This window comes from Mytilus californianus, unplaced genomic scaffold (genome assembly GCF_021869535.1).
Source record: "Mytilus californianus isolate M0D057914Y unplaced genomic scaffold, xbMytCali1.0.p SCAF_8, whole genome shotgun sequence".
NCBI classification, from domain to species: Eukaryota; Metazoa; Mollusca; class Bivalvia; order Mytilida; family Mytilidae; genus Mytilus; species Mytilus californianus.
In genome coordinates, this window is record NW_026262734.1 from 101378478 (window position 1) to 101397676 (window position 19199).

Here is a 19199-nt window from a genome sequence, read left to right on the forward strand (position 1 = left end):
AAGTAAACAAAATATAGATGATACAGTTGTGTCTTTTTAGATATTAATACAGTACACCCCAGGATCCTTCTAGTATACACTGTCTGTATCACTCTGCTCAGCTCTTCATCAAATTGCATATCATGGCTTTGTGATATCAAATTCGTTGACCCGGCCTTTTCTAAAATAACTTTGATCCGGACATATCACCGATGTCATAATGGATGAACCGACGTTGACAAGTTTGACCCGAACTTATCAAGTCATCTTCGGTTTGCTCGTGAAACAAAGACAAACACTTGTTTCTATTATACAAGATACACAAATACAATCCGAATAATCGATTATCAGAACAAGAACTTGTTCATCATATTTATATTGAGTTCACTCGACAAAAAAGCTTCATATTGTGACTCGCAGCTAATATTTTACATTATCGGTGATCCCACTGTCTGTATCACTCTGCTCAGCTTTTTCTATTTGATTCAATCCATTAAGTTTATTTCATTATGAAGTAAACAAACTATAGATGTCATGATACTGTTGTGTCTTTTCAGATATTAATCCAGTACACTCCAGGATCCTCCTAGTCTGTATCACTCTGCTCAGCTCTTCATAACATTCCATATATCATGGCTTTGTGACGTCAAATACGCTAACCTGGCCTTTTAAATAACTTTGACCCGGACATATCACCGACGTCATAATGAATGCACCGATGTTGATAAGTTTGACCCGATATGAAGCCTTTTTGAACCCGTTTGCAGCGCTCAATCGACAAAAAGCTTCATGTTGAGACTCGCAGTTGATATTTTACAATATCAATATGCAGACATGTAGAATAACCATACATTGTTTCGAAATTTTATTTGTACAAGGCTAAGAAACAGGTAGAAAGCGAAGCTCTGTCGAGCATTTCTATCCTGTTTTGAGCCGAGTACAAATAAAATGTACATTTCGAGACAATGTATGGTAATTTTTTTATAAACTGCAACTCCTACAACTGTTCCAAATAAAATATTTAGGGTAAAAAACCATCATTTTTCAATTCGGAGCGAACGACGTAAAAATTCCGCGAACCTGTACTTTTAATGACGTCATAAATAAAACTCTACGCAAACGCATTGTCAAACGTCATAAACAAGGCGATATACGGTTAGTGACTGTATATCACAAATGATTATACGGTCAATGCAATTTGATTGCGCAAATAGCACAGCTGCAGTAAATAACCTGATAATCGATACATATCAATATGCAGACAACCTGATAACCGGTACATTTAAGGAATGACTGTAATATTTGTTCTGTCTATGAAGAAATAACCTAAAAAATGTGGTGCACACTAAATAACCCGCGTAGCTAAAACGTAAATTCCGTTTTTAAGGAGTAAATTTTGAAAAAAAAACGTTGGTGACGTCAAGGTCACATGACAAAATTATGTCTATGAGCTGATAGACAAAACACTGTCAGCCAATCAGAAGACGTCTTACATCCAAAATTAAATTATATCTGGATATCTTCATTTCTACTTCAGAATGCCTATTTCTACTAGATTAAAGGATTTTGATCAAATTCCAATTTGTTCTGTGAAAAACCACCAAAGATACCAAGCTTCTAATTTTGTACGCCAGTCTCGTGTTTCGTCTACAAGAGACTCGTATTAGTGGTGCTCGAATAAACATAAGTTAATAGGCCAAATAGAGTACAGAGTTGAAGAGTCTTGAGGACCAGAAATCACGAAAGGTTTTACCAAATACAGCTGAGGTAATCTATTCCTGTGGTAAAATATCCGTAATCATGGTAATATTCAAAATTCAAATACAAAGTTTTGTAAACAATTAATTTATTTATATTACCATATCAAAGATAAATAAGGTCATCGGAGAAATGCTGACTACTGGACTAGTGTAACATGTACCTTATCATCAAACAGAAAAAAGCCAACAACAAAAAAGCAGTAAAAATACGTATACGCTTAAGGAATGACGATTTATGAAACCAAAATTATAATAAATTGTGTTCGCACCAAATTTACGTTTTTTTAACATAAAACAACGTGTTGTATCACAACGTGCATGATATTTATACGAGTGACATTTCAAACATGCTTATTTACGCATTTTATTATTTTGACCTTTCAGTTTTTTACTTTTCTAGTGTTAAAGGGTTGATTCTTGTCTCCGTGACAATAACCTGACGTCTCGTTAAAATTTTATTCTATTTTGATGTAATTAGTCAATTTTTAATTTTTGTTTTGTATTTGTTCGTATATACTATATATGTATGTATGCTTTCTTTTTTCACATTTGACATTTACGAAAGAATTTACTTTACATTTAATGACAAAACATGATATTGTTCTCGTAATTAACCATCTATCATAGCCAGTTTTATCCGTCTTAAACTGACATAAAACATCTTTTAATAAAACTGTAAACAAATTTACTCATTATACCAACAAAATCGTTGCGGAGGAAAGATGCATAAATTTGTTGTCCTATGTGTCTTGGTTATAGTTTCAACTTGCATAGCACAGAAGACAAAAGGACGACCAAAGATTGTCGTTAAACCTAAAGGTAAGACAACTATATTATGAACCTGAATCGCTAACCTGACAAATTCACCCGAAGTTGCTAACAAGAAAAAAGAACCTCTGGTAAATTGAAATTGAATGTCCTTGTTTTTATCAATCCCCAATGATTCGAAACTCACGCATTGTAGTTTGATAGAAGATTTTTGAAATTGACCAATGAGATTCCAAAATTGAATCTGTTGGACACGTTTTTCATCCGATCAAATTTAAACGAGGATCTTTTGCAGAAGACCTTCTATCATATATCATGTCCGCGAAGTTTGCTAAAATGCCAGACGCGGTTTCAGAGAGGAAGATGATAATGCTGAATGAATTCTGTACAGAAATATATGCGTTTCAAAAGTAGACTTCACCTTCAATGAGTGTACGTGGTTTTGGAATACATAGCTGTTTCAGGACGTCCAAAATAATTCTGTCGAGGCTCTTTGATACTAACTTATTCAAAACATGGTTGGAAAAAAGTAAAAGGTCATGCCGATTTATGATAATATTATTAACACTGAAATTGGTACTTTCCAATTCGGTGTACTGGAACTATTAAACAAAGATATAAGTTTAATGACGAGTTAGAATAATATGTCTACTTTAAATACGAGTGTAGCTTTAAAATCTAAAATTATGATATTTCAGACAAATAAGAGAGATTCCTTTCTGCAATTTTTTAGTTTTGTTTTATTGTTTTTTGCTGAAACCAAAGGACGATTTTATGAATCCGTTCCACGGTTTTGGTCTTGTGATTCACCCGTTCAAAAGAAGGGAGTATATTGTTTTACCTCTGTCTGTTCGTATATCATTCCGTAACAATTGGGGGGGGTTGTAGTTTTTTTTTCTTTTCTTTCTCTGTTGTATTTGTATTTGTTTTGTTTAATATTTTGTTAATTTTTTTATGGTTTATTGTTGGTGTTTTGGATCATTTTTTTCTATTCATTTAATTATTCATAATTCAATGATGTAAATATTTTTAGGAATTTCAGTCAACACAGATATTGAGAAGTGTCGAACTTGTAGCCGGTATTTTAAAGGAGACAACAGGCAGCTGTGTAACAATTTGTTTTGCAGTAGTAAGGTTTTAATGATAATCTTTTAAGAGTAACATGCATATATAAAATTTTGGATTGAAACAATAATTTTAAAAGATTATGAGTTCAGTCGCTTGTGAAACCATTCTACTTAAACTGGTCAGGGCTTTTGATAGGACGCCAGTTTATAAAGGCGTGGTAAGAAGTCACTGAATGGTCTCCAATAAGATTTCCTATTTGAAAAATTATGTTTGTAAAAGTTTGGGGCATGTTAACGTTATGAGTCGTAAAATAGATTCGCAATTTTATGGACTCTATTCATAATGACGTTGATTTCGATAACTTGCTCTGTAAAAACTGAGATGCAATCGAGTATAAATCATTAGAAAAAAAATGAAAACAACACGTTATAAATTACATGCGTTTGAAGCGCTTTTCTGGATTTACCATCATCAGGAACGCTCAAAGCCGAATATTAGAAAGCCAAGGATGTATAAGAACCGAAGCAGTTGAAGAGTTGTATGACCAAAAAGGACCTAAAAAATTACCAAATCAATCTAAGGTCAACTTTGCCTGAGGGAATTGAAACCTTAGTTTCTTTATAATTTAAAATTTCATAAACGGACAATTTTAGAAAGGTTTGTTATGAATCATGTCAGTACCGAAGCACTTACTAATGAGCTGATGATACCCTCAGGGACTACTAGCAGAGGTATCGAACCAGTGCTGTAAAAAATGAAAATAACAAGTTATAAATTTCATGCATCCGAAGCGCTTTTCTGGATTTACCTTCATCAGGAACGCTTAAAGCCAAATATTTAAAAGCCAAGAATGTATAAGAACCGAAACAGTTGAAGAGCTATATGACCAAAAAGGACCTAAAAAAATTACCAAATCCATCTAAGGTCCACTTTGCCTTAGGGAGTTGAAACCTTAGTTTTTTTATAATTCAAAAAATTATAGAAGTTTGGTTTGGTATAACCTGTATCAATTATAGCAACTAGATAGCAAATATTTCTATAAATGCATAGTCTGTTTCTTATTTTCACAGAAGACAAAGCCAGAAAAAACTTGAAAAGTCCTCAAATATGCAGTTCGTGTACTAGAAAGTTTACAATCCTGAAGAAACAACAGACGTGTAAGGAAGTTTTCTGTGCAGGACCTAGTATGTATAATACATTTCTGTTGATATGATATAAATGGCATATATCTTCATTTTACGGTTTGGTTTGGGATGGAGGTTTGAAACGCTCAATCTCAAAAATTAAAAGCCAAGGATTATGAGTACAAAACACGTAACGAGCTATATGACTTTAAACAAATGTAAAAAAAAGTAAATATATCTAAGGCCAATTTTGTCTGAGGGAATTGGAGACTAAGTTATCTGATAATGTCATAATTTATCAACAAATAATATAAGACAATTTTATTATAAATCTTGTCAGTCCCGGAAGTGTATAATTTTTTACAATTATAACTAATGAGAATCACAATGATATAAAACATTCACCTACAATAGTAGTCACGTACCTTTAGTCAATAAGGTTATTATCCTAGGAAATGAGAAAAAAAAATGTTGCTTGTTTGTTTTAGTTTAGATTCACTGGTTGCTCCAATTTTAGAAAATAAAATCCAAGCCTCAAATTATTCCTGACCGTTTTATATCATGCTAATCTATGAATGCAGCTTTAGATACATTATATTTCTCTTCAACAACACTTATCTAAGCTATAGGAATTGATTTTTTTTGTACTTTGACTGAAACACTGAAAACCGAAATCATATAGTCTCTGATTCGTTTGTTGAGTCTAGATATGTTGTTAGATAGTTGTTTAGTTATCCTCCTACAGTTTTAAAAATACACAATTAAAGTCTCAAACTATGATAATTCCTGACCTTTTAACATCATGCTAATATATGATAATTACATCTTTAGACATATTGAATTTCTCAATTCGATTTCTTCAGCAACATTTATCTGAACGAAATAAATTGCATTTTATTTTACTCTGACTGAAACCCTGAAAACCAAAGGCCTATGTTCTCTGTTATGCTGTTTAAATGTTATGTTAAAATAACTTTTGTAATAAAACTTTTCAAAACATTTGAAATTCGCATTATGAGGGATTTGAAAAAAACATAGTAAATTATGCGTGCCACTTGTGGAGCAGGATCTGCTTGTCCTTCTGGAGTACCTAAGAGCACCCCTTCCACAATTGTTTATATATCTTAGTGCAGTTAAGATGAATTATTCGACCAAAATTTAGATTTCTCATCTGTCACGTATAGGTGGTGCATGACGTATTTTTAAAAATGAAAATAAGATGGTATAGTAAATTTGCCAATGAGAAAAATATTCACCAAAAAAACAAAGGGCATTGATATTATCAAATATAGATCAGTGAACGTCCTGAATTGCACATCACAGCTTTTTATTCACAAACTAATATACAGAAAATTCCTTTTAAACTATAATGAATAATAAAAAATAAAAGAAAAAAGAATTTAGTCAACTGTATTTTCACAAAAAGATACCAACACAGCTCAAAAAGAGCATGTGTACTGAAAAGTACAAATAAAGCAAAGAACACTGTATAAAGCATTGTTTTTATTCTGTTTTAGCAACAGTTGATCCTACCACCTTTCCCGCAAGAGCTTTGGCCTTTACAGTGGATATGCTATGTGCTTACTGCAGGGCTATAAATAATTATAATTGCCTTGTACACTATGGTTGTCCACGGTAGACGATTGTGTACCATAAGACAAACAAGCTAATCTTAAAATACTTTGTTTATAGTTCGTTAATCGTGGATAAAATTTATCTAAACTGTGCGGGTTTGTTATTATTTGTTTTAGTTTTACGCCATGTGCCGTCTTAATAGGCAAAGGTGGATCGGGGGAGGGGTATGGCCAATCGGATAAATATCTGCCTTAAGATTAAAGGACCCTCGAGGAATACAACTACAGGTCATTGGACCGTAGTCAAGAAAGAGAAAAACCCATAAGGTATATTTAGCTATAAAATTCCCGGGTAGCACATTGTGAAACAAACAAACTAACGTTATGGTCTAGGCCTATATGCAAAACGAAAAAACTGAATGAAAACTTTGTTAAAACAAAAGTCTTTTGAAGTCTTATATAAACGGAACGCACGTCTGGCGTGCCAAATTATAATTTTAGTATCTTTCAGCTCCCAAACTAGATAATATATTTTGTTGTTGCTATGCATAATAAGTATGTTACTTATATGATTGTTAAAAAGCCTGCTCGTCAACTGCGTACAATGGGATGCAACTTTCATTGTACCTAATTGATAACGCCATGTACAAGATTTGCCTCCCTGCCCCCTTGCCCCCATTGTTACTTCATCCGGAGATCATTTTCCAGCCACATTTTATTATGTATTTGATATTTTTTTTATCCAATGTAAAATTAGAGAACTAGGAAACCTCCAGCTTATCTAAAGGATTTTATTCTATCTTCTTATGAAATGCATCAGTTTCCGACCTTGAAGATATTACCTCTGAACACATGGTTCAACTTCAGTCTTCTACACCAAAATATGAAGCAAGTGCTACCGTTCGTACAAAAATCCTACATCTACGAACATTGTGACATAACTGGACAAACCAATTGAAGAATAAACAATTCAGATTAAAATATTGGAACGGAAGTTGTTGGCCGAACAACACGGGCTCTTTGTAGACAAGAAAACATCCGGTGTTGATAAAAAGACTTCAAGAATCAAAGCGAAGGACAATGGTAAAATTAAAATTAAAACATTAAAACTGGTAACCTTGAATCAGTTACGGGATACAGATAAGGTCAACAAACAGGCTAAAGAGCTCAATCAGCACCTTTATAGATCAATCTTCAGATTCAGATTCTACTTCTTCAAGTGACAATGACGAGGATAAGAGTCAAGCCCAAATTAAAGGTAATGATTGACTATATGCATTGTTCAAAGACAAACAAAAACGTAACGCATTTTCGGGTGAAGCAAAGGCCGCTAAGGATCGGGTAACTTACGATGTGTCATGGCCACATGAGCATGCCCAAACCAAATCAGTGAATTATTCGGATGAACACTTCGGACTCACACAGATTGTTAGAGGTGAAACATTTGACATACATAACATAGAAGCCATAGCAATGCTCAGACAGAAGCATTTGATTAATCTGTTTTTTCTCGCCGGAAAATGGTCCTTTGCGGAGACAAAGGATTTTAATGCCGTAGTTTTGCGTTCAAAAGAAGTCATAAAAATTGGTCTCATGTATTTTTAGAAGAACTAGGCCAAACTCTCCTTAAATTTTCATCTAAACTAACAGAAGAAGTACTCAACGATAAAGTTAATTGCAATCCCATTTGCGGCGCCTAATTATCAAGCGGAAAACTGTAGTCGTTCCGGGGATCATTTTGGAGCCTATGAAGACATGTTTGCAGGAAGTGCGTTCGTAAAGGCAAAGACTCAAGAAACTCGTCCGTTCGACATCCATTGAAGGATTGTCCGCATCATGAATGATGTTCAACTTCAGTGCTACATTGTGCATCTGCTTAAATAATCAATAATTACATTCAGCATAATATCATGAAACCACCTGCTGTGCCAGGTGTGTACTATAATGAATATATCATTCGCAAAGAGAAATCATGTTCCTCTGGAAATGTGGGCGTGTTATTGTGTGATAATTTTGTGAAACCTCCTGCAATTCCAGATGTGATTGTTTCCCCTGATATTCAGGTGTGTACTTTAGTGAATTTACCATGTTTAAAGAAAAAATCATATTCTCCTGCAAATGCGGGCGTGCTATTGTATGGTCCTCAAAATTTGTTTGGAATATCCTCTGCAAATAAGACAGACATTTTTATAGCAATATTTGTAATTTTGTGCTTAGAGTTGTGTTTATTTATGAAAATGATGCATATTTACTGCAACCTTTATTATGTAGCACTGATTTTGACACTGTTATCAAAGATAACCATTGTTGTTGATGAAACTAATAATATACTTTTAGTTTTAAATGTTTGTCCTTGGTTTACGAAAACAGCAGGGTCTATAGACTATTTTCATATTACCGACTTTTTACTTAGAATTATATAATTTTTCGACCTAATCTGTGGTAGGACATCCTGGAACTCAGTCAGGTAAGAGCAACCAAAAGAAGTAAAATTAAACATATAATCGGTGCAATTTGGGGGGAAAGTTTACTGTTTTCCGATTATTTTTTTGTGTATAGAAAAATATGAAACAGTTAATTTCCCCCGAAAATTCCACCGATTGAAAGCTTGATTTTACTTCTATACGTTGCTCTTACTTGGTCGAGTACCAGGATGTCCTACCAAAGAGTAGGGTATCTGTCGAAAAAATACTCCAGAGTCAAAAGTCGGTAATATGAAAATAGTCTACTGATTTTAAATATCGTTCAAATTTAGTGAAATGGATATGAATATTTTTTCACGTGTTCGTGAAGCCGAATTTTAAGCATTCATGATTGTAAAATTCCAGTACGTTCTAATGTTTTAATATTCAATTTAGGGAAAACTTTTGGAAGATTATAGGACGGAATAAGAACATGTTGAATTTAGTACATCAACTATGGTGCTTGTGTATGAAAAGTAATGTTCAATTGAGTGTGAGTTATATAGCATCTGTGGGAAATATGTTATCGGATTTGCTATCCGGTTAAAATCGGTCGGAGAAGAAGAAAACACAGTTCTTCATAAAATCTAATGTGTACAATTAAGATTTTGCTGAGAAAGATGTACCTAACCTAGTTACATGTTTAATGATGTCATCAATATCTAGGTGTGCATACATGATACATTTGTACTATTTTAGTATAATTAGTGATAAGTGTAACTATACTAACTAGTATTACATAGTTGTGTATCTAATTACTGTTGTCTTGTGACTTCCTGGTCTTTAGTCCAAAAGAGCAGTTTTACAGAAGAGGTCAAGCTTGCTAAAGGAGCAGCCCCTCGGTCTGGTATTTTTTCTAACCCGAAAAATCAACTCAATGCATACAATATATTTTGAGTGTTTTATAAATTTCGACCATTTATATTTTCCATTGTGTAAGGATGCCTTGTGTGCTAACGCAGGTTCTGTTAAAAACAAATATATCTGGCATGAGTACCTGGAGTCAACTGTTTGAGTTTGCTATGGACCTTTTTTTATCTACAGATTAGAAATTGAATTTAAGGGGATTGAGCCACAAGATTCAGTATGTGGCCGTGTCAACATTGTCATTGTTTTACTTGACATTGTTAAGTTGTTGAATATATTTATGATTGTGTAGGTGCTTCTTTATGGCGTTTTCTAACGTTGGCATATTTCAATATGCTTAGTGCGTCGGATCTGGTCAGAAGCTCTCTGTCTTTTAATTTCCGGGGACAATTGAACAGGAAGAATGGTTTTGGTAGTCATAGGGCATCCTTCTTTTATTGAATTGGTCAAAGACTATACACGATCATGATTATGCACATGTTTTTTTCTTCTTCCCTATATTTGATTGCATTATTATAATAAAGCACCTTTCGCAAAACACTATTAGTTGTCGATTGCGTACAATGAGAGGCAACTCTCATTGTACCTAATTGATTACGCCATGTACTTGATTTGCGTCCCTTGTAACGTCATCCAGGTTTTAGTTAACATGTGGTTTTAAGAAAGAAAGCATGTCCATGTTGTAATGTACTATTATATTATTTATTTATGTATTTCTCTGTGCTAAGTGTTCTGTTTGTACTGTATTCCTGTGACGTTGTGTTGTCATTTTAGCAAAATGTGTATGACCCCTCAACTAAAAGTTGGGGGCATATTGTTTTACCCCTGTCCCTCCGTCCGTCTGTTCTTATTATTTACTTGCATAAAAGGTGCATAGGGTTTCCGGATTACTCCTCCTACAGTTTGAGTGCTAGGAGTGTTTTCACTTTGCTGGCTGTTTGTACATATATTGAAGGTATGCAGGTGGTCAGGGTTTTGATTTTAATTAATATTTGCTCTTTTGGGAGATAGTTGAAATTTGTCTTTTTTTGGAGTATATACTTGCATCAGAGGATAAATCCTCCTACAGTGAAAGATATACCTATGTGCTCTCATGCTCATCTTTGTGTATTTTAAAATAACACTTTGCATCTGCTGGGGCATCATTTGTGTCTCCCAGACACCATTATATCTCAAAGCAAGTCCTACATTGACTTTGTTATAATACAGTTATTTCAGAGTGGAGTGCGGGGGCATCACTTTGTCTAGTTAACATTGCCATATAAGCGGGAGGTTTGGCTAGCCATGAAACCATTTTTTCTTAAAATATCCTGTGCCAAGTCAGGAATATGGCAGTTATTATCTACAGTCCGTTTCTATGTATGTTGGCGTTTGATTTTGTTGTAGTTCAGTGTTTCTATTGTTCCGTTGTTTGCCTCTTATAGTTAATGTGTTTCCCTAATATTGTTAGCTTTATTAAGGTAGCTTTAAGATAATCTTCAGTGTCAGATTTATAAGCATAAACAAACTGTGTTTTTATTTAAAGGTCTCTTTGGTCATGGTGCATACCTATGTTCAAGGACTCTTCGGTCATGGTGAATACCTGTGAACATGATCTTTTTGGTTATGGTGCAAACCTGTGTTCAAGGTCACTTCGGTCATGGTGCATACCTGTGTTCAATGTCCAATCGGTCAATGAGTATACTTGTGTTCAAGGACACTTCGGTCATGGTGCATACCTGTGTTCAAGGTCTCTTCGGTCATGGTACATACCTGTGTTCAAGGTCACTTCGGTCATGGTGCATATCTGTGTTCAACTTGGTATCTTCGGTCATGGTGCATCCCTGTGTTCACAGGCACATTTATTGACATGTAAATTAGTTTATTCAACAAACCTCGGTCATGGTGCATATCTGTGTTCAACTTGGTATCTTCGGTCATGGTGCATTCATGTGTTCACATGCACATCTATTGATGTGAATTAGCTTATTCAACAAACCCAACATTACAATTTCCTTTGCGAAATTATATACTAGTATCTAAAAACGTGCAAAAGCATGCGCCAAGTCATCTTTTAAAAAAGAGTCGGAAAATAATGAGAGAACCTTCAAAAATCGAAGATAAACCATTGACAAAAAGAAAGAAAAATGACAAAAAGACGAGCATGCCCTCAAAATACTATACAGAAAACTAAAGATTTAACAAAACGAAACCTACTAATACCGGGTTGAATTAAGGCTCTATGGAAGGGTATATGCTGCTCCTGCTCCACAAGTGGCAACCGTCGTTAAATGTATTATTCCGTATATTAATCACTTTCTATAAATATCAATATTCCTCCATATTCAACCTAAACGCACCAAATGTATAAAGTAGTATTTTCAATTACTAGCTCTAAATTCGGCTTATCTTTTCAGGTCTCTTTTGGTCATACGGCTTATTGCGTATTCGGGTTTTTATTCATCAACTTCTTTGAAATTTTTGATTTTGAGATTCATGATGAAGGCAAATCCAGAAATACTCTTCGGACGAACCAAAAACATTTTTTTCCTTTTATGAGCAATGGGTCGATACCGCCGCTGGTTTACTGTTAGTCACCGAGGGTATCGTTCGCTCAGGAGTTTTTCGGTACCAAAATTTTAGTTTATTCGTTTGAAGTTCTTTTTTTGTCATATAGCTACTCACATATTTAGGTATTTTTTTTACATTCTCGCATTGAGATTTTTGGGTTTGCGCGTTCCCGATGAAAGTAAATCCTGACAAGCACTTTGGACGCACCAAATTTGAAAAGTATTATTTACATTTAGACCCGGTTTATGGTTGGGTTAGTGTTGCTCAGTCTTTAGTCTTCTATTTTGCGTTTTGTGTTCTGTTGTTTGTCTTTTTGTCATTTTTACCATGGCATTGTCAGTTTGTTTTCCGCTTATCAATTTGCATATCCCTTTAATTTCGTTATCAAGTGGTTTGAAAGAATTTGTCAACAGATATTTCCTAATTATTTATCAAGTTCATTAACGATATAAGTATTTTGATATAAAACAAGATACAAACATGATCAAATATGGTGCCGAATAGTAGTTCGTTCGATCCTGACACATAGCTTCATGGTAGGAACAGCTAGTTTAAACGATACTTTTCGTAGTCTACTACATGCATGTATGGAGTCAAGCTAGATTGTTATAACTTGGGTGTGAATTGTCATTAGAGCTACTTCGTAATTCCACCTGTGTGTTACTACTTTTTCGAGGAGCATTATTGCATTTCAGATTTTGATCCATTTTTTTTTTTAATTACGGAAGAGATATTGGTATATTGTAATGTCTTTGAGCTTGTAGTAGCATATGTTATAGCAACTCGAACCCAAATCAAGATCATGGTCATGATTGATGATTGCCGGATCATCTGAAGTATTGTTGGGACCCGTAATATGATCATCTGAATGATTATTGGGACATGTAATATGATCATCTGAATGATTATTTGGACACGTAATATGATCATCTGATGGATTGTTGGGACCAGTAATTACATTGAATTTTGAGATTGGTTATTTAATGATTTTGATTAAAATAAGTAATAAGGGGTTCCCAAAGTAAGTGTGAAAAATAATACGTATTGTTTGAACAAGCTGTGTGAAAACATAATAAAGATAAGTAATCTTTCAATTTTCAACGTCAAATCATTAAAGGTACGAAGTATGAAAACATAATTACTGAATTATAACATGTATAAGTAATTCAGATATTTTTTTATTGCAGATAATTGTGCGAAAGGCAATATTATAAAATCCGATACGAGATGCTTAACTAAAAATAATTTATATGTTTACTAGTATCATAATTTGTTATTCTCAGCTCGGTTAATGTGTTGCTAATTTTGAAATATGCTAGAAACATCGGAAGCGATGTATATATATACAAGAAAAATTAACCATTTATCATTCAATTCTGAATACTGTAAGAATGAAGAAAGAAGTTCTATTTTCCCCTCAGCTCGGTGGCGACAGAACAGTGCGAGTTTTAAAGGACGGTGAAAGTTTCCAGGTTCAGATTTATGAAGTCATGGAAAAATGAAGAACCAAGCCGTATTAAAGAACAAGCATTGAATCTATCCAGATGGAAGATTTTTAATGACAATATCAAGGTGGCGACGGATGCAGTAAGATAAATAAAGCGAGGAATGGAAGTTGAAAACGGATGGTGTTATTGCAAAGTTTGGACGAAATTAACTTTTGCATACCTGATGAATTTGACGATATTGTGCCGTGCTATTTGTCCGCTGACCACCACAATCAGGAACGCTTTATAAGATGTAAAATTGCCATGTATGCACTGTCTGTGTCCATTTCTATGTACAAGAAATCTGACGTGTCAACATATCTTATCATAAAATCATAGTAAAACTCAAGCATCGTCATTTTAGCCTACTGTAGAATAAAGAAGCCTAATTGTATCGGTAGATCGAGAACCAGAATTTCCCGTGTTTTGGACATCTCAATAATAATTTTCTTGCTAAGGTCGCTGTCACCTTCCCGTCGTCTTTCGATGACTTGATCTACGAAGGTATTGGAACAGTTCATGGCGGAGAATTCAATAACCTGATGTATTTATGTGACTTGCATACCATGTATAAGAAACCATCGCAGTAGTACAGATCCTAAAAGTATTTTCCTAGCTTTCATACCTCCAATAAGTGAACGACGAGGTTTTTCTGACAGCCCTTGATCACTCGCGACATTTTGCGTGTGCTCCCCTATGCTTTCAAATGGAATATTAGTGTTGCAGAACAGTGGTGACATCTCTTTAAAATATCTAAACAGACTCATTTTGTTTCCTGAATGTTTTTTTTTCAGGTCGGTGGAACTTCGATATCTACTTCTAAAACACCAAACAGCATTCAGAATTTGTTTTACTGTGACATTACCTTTATTTTTCGTAAAAAAGGTAGACGATCCAGTTTGAATGTGGTTTTGTAAAGTTCGTTCTCTTTTTTGCAAACTTAAGTACTGACATTCCTAAATTTCTACAAGATTATATCCTTGTTCCCGGAAAACATGGATGTATTTTGTGTTCTTTTCAATTTGTGTGTCTTCTGTGCTCATTTTGAATGTTTTTCGTAAGACAGCAGTTGCGTCCATGATAACAACCATGAAATTGATAGATGGTTGATGTTTCAGCACAACAGCCGTCTACTGGATATGATCCGACACGCTTCTCCATACCGTCGTTTAAATTGTGTTTAATATCGCGATCTGTTATTTTCCGGAGCAAATCCAGTAATATGCGCTTATATATTTGTCGCGCACTTCGGGGACGAAATCGTTATCCTCTTTCCTTTTTATGTTTGTCCTGTTGGCTTTTGCTGGTTCAAAGCCCATAGATACAATGCAAATCTAACAATCTTTTTGCACGATTTTTCGGAGTTATTACGAATAAACGTTTCATTCGTTTTAGCATGTCTGAAAAATATAATTGAAGGTCCGCCGACAATATTATTCTGAACTGTTTGATAAAGATCAATGTCATTTTGACTGAACAAAGAGTAGACTGCAACGCATTTTTTGCTGGATTGAACAATATTTCTCGTGGTATTCCCTATATTTACATTGCTACTTTGAAAATTTCTACACCGCGGTTGAAATAATAGCAAACCATCCTTTCTGTTGCGGTTACGTAAGGCCAAAAATCAAAGTTATTGTGCCAGATGAGAAGACCGCGGATAGTCCTCATCTTTTACCTTTTCCACACTTCTTGACAGTACTAATACTCTTCTTCGCTTATGTTTGTAGCCTTCAGGTTACTGTAAAAAGCCGTATGAAGGGGTAATGTATGTTCATCAAGTTTTTTGGGTTCTGTCAAAAACTCGTAAGGAAAAAAATCCTTTATACACTTTCACATCGAATGCTTTCAGAAAGGCAGAGTATGAAGTACCTGTGGACAAATAGTTTGTGATATCCAGAAATTTAAAATTTTCATTTCAAAATACAAGTGTAAGAGTTTATTTTCTTAATTATGACATTTGAACCCTCGAACAAGTTCATTTGTTCCAAAAAGTGTCTTTTCAAGAGATTCAAATCGTAGCGAGCAGAATTGAATCCGAGAACTGACACTTGTTGACAATACAGTTCAAATCGACCTTGCAATTGACGTAGCGCGTTACACATTACAGCTCCATGGTCTTCCTAATGAGATATGGCGGAATCAAGTCATTCTAAAACGTCCTCCATCTCTCACATGCAAGCTCGTAATACGCAGCAGCGATCACCATGATGTAATTGATCATTTCACCTACTAAATTGCTGCAGTCGGGATTGATAAAACTTTTCGCTTGCTGATAACCATCAAGGTTAGAGCAAACACTTACAGAAATAGGACGGTGACAGGTTTCCTACTTGAGTCCTAATCCTTCAATCTCTTCATCTACAGGTTCTAGTATAAGTTCACAATTAAAAACAATAAAGTATGAATACACCCGTTTTTACATGTCAACACCAGTTTCGTATTCTTCGAGCACATCAGAAATATTTTGTCTTGAACGATGAAATCCACCCAGATAACTTAACGTTGTCTTATTCTAGCATTTTCTCTGATGTTGGATACATAGCAATGCACTGGTAAAGTAACGTTCGTATATTAGACATTTGTATTTGTTACTGTAGGCTTTCATCTTTGAAATATACAAGAAGTGAGAACAATGGAGGTTTAAGTTCATCGTATCTTCATATTGTGTCATGCACCTGCAATGCAGCACTACAGTTCCGTCATCTCTTAGATTGTAAATTTTAACGTTTATATGAAAACATTGCTCAAAAGAGTGTCATTCACGTATGTTAATTCCAAGGAAGGACTTTCTGGAATGGGACCCACCTGTAAACTCCTTAAAACGTTTGAAAAACGATATTGCTGTTGATTCTCTTTTTTTTTTTTTTTCTCCATTGTGTATGGCGAGACAACGGAATGCACACAAATTGTCCATATATTTCTTTCCTGTACTTTTGTTTTTGGTCAGATCTTATATGTTTTTATTGGAAATAATATATTCAGGCAGTTCTACGCCACCAGCTCCAAGCATGAAATTTGTTTTGAACACGATAATTTTCATATTCGTTAAAAAAAAATTTCCACTTATTGTTTTGTTTCTGTAACAATATGTATTCGTTAATGTCGATCTGATTCAGCAAACGTTTTATGTTTTTGTGAATATCAAATGGTCTCATTCTGGTCAGGGATGAAGTATCTCAGGTCATTTGTTTCAATACTCTGCAAAATGAGCCCAAAAGGAAATATTTAAACGGAAAGCCATCGGTTGACCACTATATATTCTGAGCGCTTCGGCCATTATTTCTTGGACGCTAATTTCATTTGCAAGAGGATACTGTAAGAGTTTTGGATTAAACTGACTTCATCTGGTGCCAATATAAACCTTGTATTTGCCTTGTTGTGTCCTCGAAAGTTTTGTTGCCATCATACGGCAGTGGTTTGTCCTCTTCCCATGGTGGTGTTTGTAATTTCAAGCCGCTACCTTCTTAATAGACCTTTTCAACAACTCACGACACCGACTATTGACATCTACAGTTTACAGGAGAAATAGAGGGGTCGTATCAAAGATAAAAAATCATTCAGGTAGAACATGCATGTAACATAAACGTAGTACTACATATTCGATTTAAACGGTATTATTAAAAAAAAACGGATATTGTGCAAATAGCTATTCTGGATTTTCTGTGTTTTTCCCCTTTCTTTCATATAATTCTTAATCATATGTAAAAAATATTTATAAACCATTTCTCTTTCAATTCTATAAATCTTTTAAAAAATCGGCAATCTATTCACATCCGAATCTATTGCTTCTTCTCTTATGTAAATTAAATATAATTATTGATATCTAGTTGTACGAATTTTCCATGGAAGACTACTTCGCTTGCCAATAGCCGTTAACTCGTTTTGGGAATGTTATTTTATGACTCTACATTTTATCCTCCCCATAGTAACAATGTTACGGATAGGACATTGCAACTAGACTATCTGTCTGTCCGAAACGCGTCCAAAACACACTTGTGGACATTGTAGAGGTTGCGTCTCAGCAGATCTTCACTATACTTGTTGTACATATTGAATATAATTGACTGTTATAAGTTCCCGAATGAATCAGACCTTGTCCCTTTGTTTTTGGTACATTTTTTCCGTTCCCGGACATAATCATTACGGGAAACACGTCTAGTATGTTGTAAGAAGCTATAACTGCTTACCCTGTCGGAGCACTTACGTTGATCCCAGTTTTACGGAGTCAGTGTTTTCTCATATAACTTTGGTCTTCTATGAGAAAATTGTCCTTTTCTCTTGTCTTCCGATTTTTTTTCTTTATTTTCCCTTTTGTTGATCTACGCTTTGGTTTTTTGGTCAATAGTATATTCTTTTCTCGTTAGAATTTTTAGTTTACAATATTATGCTACGGCCTTGGATTTTATCTCTTTGTTTTGTCGGAGCCGTTCAGATCTCGCTGCTTGGTACTGAATTCGAAGATCACGCGGTAACTCTGAATGTCAGGTTTGTGTGTTGAATCGTGTGATTTATTCGTGCCGTGTCCATTGTCCGTGCCTGCCTTTTCTCATTATTGTCAAAGTCTGTTTTGTGTAATTTGAATTGAAAAAATATAACGAAAATATGAAATAGAACATTCGCCTTATCTAAATGTTCTGTCCATACACATTTAAGTTGAACATATAGCATGAGCGAATTAAAAAAAAACCCTACTAAGTATAAAGTACATTGTGAAGGCATCCGAGGCAAAAAAAATAACGGACTTTGTAATGACATGTGCCGCACTTGCCAATAGACATAAAATAATTGTCTGTTTACATATTCACAAGTTTTTTTTCATTTTGATACCTTAAAGTAGCTAGATTCTCATCTTCTAAAAATATAGAATAGAATATTAAAGATTTCCCTTTTATTTATTCATTAGGGTCTGGATGGGGGTCCCTCAACTCTGTATTCTCTTTTTTTTAAATATTTTTCTCTATTTTTCTTTTATTTTCCCCATTATTCTCTATATTCTTTATTATAATTTAGAACCCCAGTATTCTCTATTCTTTATTTTTTGGGCCTATTTTTCTCTTTTTTTTTTACCATGATTTTGTAGTATTGGTCTATTTATGTCTATTCTGTAAACCCCATCTAGACCCTTATTCGTACTCAATTTAAAATAAAATTAAAGAATTTAAATCAGTAAATGGTTTATAACCAAAACAAGAAAAAATATCGTTATGGTGAATACAAATAGGCCGGTGAAACATTTTTTCCTTTCAATTCAGTTACTGATAACAATTATATCCAACCATTACTACTTTGAGATGACCACTTACATCTAACCTGTCGTAGTCGTTGTCAACTGTAGGTGTAGATAATTGTTGAAAAGGTCTAGTGGGACAGGTTCCTATGCAGATAAAGTTCCCATTTGTTGTCAAAACATTAATCACATGTTCTACATTTAAATGACTGTTTGGTATTCGTTGAAATGTTTTTGGCCACTGTTGAATTTTCACTATGCATTTTTTGATGATTAAGTAATTCTTTCTTTTTCCAAAGCAGATGTGTTGACAATTTTCACATTTTATGC

General features: G+C 34.4%; 1 long non-coding RNA gene across 1 annotated transcript; it reads left to right on the forward strand.

The window, feature by feature from the left end:
* Positions 1-2335: 2335 nt before the first annotated feature.
* LOC127710762 (uncharacterized) lies at positions 2336-6426 on the forward strand. The gene is made up of 4 exons (XR_007986315.1): positions 2336-2558; positions 3541-3636; positions 4646-4759; positions 6217-6426. It is a non-coding gene; the product is annotated as an uncharacterized LOC127710762 (long non-coding RNA).
* Positions 6427-19199: the final 12773 nt, after the last annotated feature.